Here is a 2512-nt window from a genome sequence, read left to right on the forward strand (position 1 = left end):
AACAAATGCGTCTCAGGGTTCTCGTCTGTAAACATGAGTACAATTGTGAAGTCTTTCATAAAGGATATTCATTTTAATTGCCACTATACAGTCTGTTTGGACTTCAAAACAATGATACATAAGATATATGAGGCATTTCAGTTTCCAGGCTGTTTGAAGAAAAATTAAATATAAATTAAAATTAAAGCTGCAAGCAGCGTTGAAAGGGCCCTCGCACCCAGGCTCACCGCCACCTGTTAGCATCAGGAAAACGGTGAACAGTGGGCGACATGCATGTAAGCGAGTAAATACAGGAGAATTATGACCAAGTCATTTCAAAGTGCCACACTTCCTGCTGCCAACAGGTGGCGCTTTGACGGTAACTGAATATTTCCATGTAGATGTCTTCAGGCCAGGACTATTATCAAACATGTGAAGTTGGGAGCAGATCGGACATTGTTCGCCTGAGTTACTACAATTTCCTGTTTCGTGGCGTTAATCGCAAACATTAGCACTTAAGCCACACACACACTTAATGATTGTAAGGCCGATTATGAATGTAAATTGATACTTATGACTGATCGCGCTCAAACGCGTCCAGTCAGAGCCAGTTGCGTTCAGTCTGCGATTACAGTCGGTGTTCAAATTCCATGTGTGAGTATATAAATCGGCTCCCGTTGAAGGAAACAATCGGTATGTGTGTTCAGTTCAGTCTTAGAATGTTTCAGCTAATCGTAGGTGTGTCCCCGGCTTTAGCCAAGTGTTGCATGATTTAACCCTTAAATGCATACCTCGGGTCTTTAGTGACCCGGGACATCATTCACTACCCTCCTCCTGATTAATTTTTGAAAGTTAGAAGTCTTAGTATTCCTCAATCAATTCATTATAAAGAATATAACAAGAAAAAAAATCATAAAATTATAAAAGAATGCCTATTTTTGTATCCATTTTGGCCTTATGGAGCGTTTTACTGCAGCACAAAAGATCTCTCGGGCTATGTGACACTTCCTGCCTAAACGCTCTAGCTCCACGTCTGCTTCCAGCCGCCCCAAGTCTGCGCCGGCTTAGCAGAACAAACCTGCCCCCTCTACCTCTCAGACAGCACCACCCAAGGAACAGCGCCATCGTAAGCGCTCCTCCTTCCCGAGGCAACGTCAGGGACCCCTGCCTAAGATTACGCTGGACCCGACGCCTCCTAAGCCCTCCTGATGTTTCAGGAAGAAAGAGGATGGGGCAAAGTCTCGCCACGGCCGGACCACCCCAAAAGCTCTTTCGTTCCACCCCCCTTCCGCCTTGTACAGCTCCGGGCGTGGGAGATATGTTCAGTGTTGTGCTAACTGGGCCCAGTGCTGCGTCCATGCAAAACGCCATTCTTATGGCGAACACTATGAATATTCTACCTCCTCTAAGAAAGAGCGAAGTTCCTCTTCCTCTCTCTCTGGTGCACGGGCCCCCGATTGGCGGCCCGTCACCCGATACCATTCAGCCCCTTGTCACGCGGGCCGAGGCCTGGCGGGCCATCCCCGGAGTGTCAAGCTGGGTTCTGGGAACCATAAGTCGAGGCTACTCGCTTCAGTTCGCCCGAAGGCCCCCGCGCTTCAGCAGGGTGCTTCAGACTTCAGTCAAAACAGACGACGTTCATGTCCTCCGAGCCGAAGTCACATCTCTTCTGAGGAAAGGAGCTATAGAAATAGTCTCCCCCTCAAACAGCAATTCGGGGTTCTACAGCCATTATTTTCTAGTTCCCAAAAAAGATGGCGGTCTCAGACCCATCTTAGATCTCAGGCTCTTGAACCTATATGGAAGTAAATTAATGCCAAATGTTTTTGAAATAAAAAGCTTGTTGAATTGCTCTAAATGAAAACAAATATGCACTACATTAGCTGTGCTTGCATTTAGATGCACTGTATTTTTAAGGCTTGCATTTTTATGGGATGAAATTCAACATGGTCGTATATTTAAGCTGTGAATATTTCAATTAAAAATATTTCACACACATTTTCATTATTAAAAATTCAATAATTCATATTCACATTTCAAATTTCACTTCCAAGATATTTATTCTGTTTAAAAATACAACCTATAAAATTCAACTAGCAATTTTCAGTCCATTTTATTTCGCTTTACAAATTCGCTTCCACAAATTCAGTGGTTCAAATTCGGCAGAAAATTCAACATTTCACATCCGGGAACTGCAGGAAGAGCAGTAGAGTGCCGATGCATCATCTCTATCTGCTGTTAGTCTTCTTCACCAGCAGGTGCCGCTAGCGGCTGTTTAGGAAGACCAAAGCAACGCTAGTAAATCATCATTCATTCATAAAAACGGATTTACAGAATTAGAGCAAGCATAAGTGAATATGTGATGATTATCAGGGCCAGTATAAATGCAGAAAAGCTGATAAAGACACAAAAGCTGCATTTATGTTTAATTCAGTGTATTTACGCTTACTTTCCCAGTGTAGCTACAGCTTTCTGTACAGTGAACAAGATAACGTTATTGCCCGATGCTGGTGTACAGATCAAACGTTAAATC

This window comes from Chanodichthys erythropterus, chromosome 7, assembly GCF_024489055.1.
Source record: "Chanodichthys erythropterus isolate Z2021 chromosome 7, ASM2448905v1, whole genome shotgun sequence".
NCBI lineage: Eukaryota > Metazoa > Chordata > Actinopteri > Cypriniformes > Xenocyprididae > Chanodichthys > Chanodichthys erythropterus.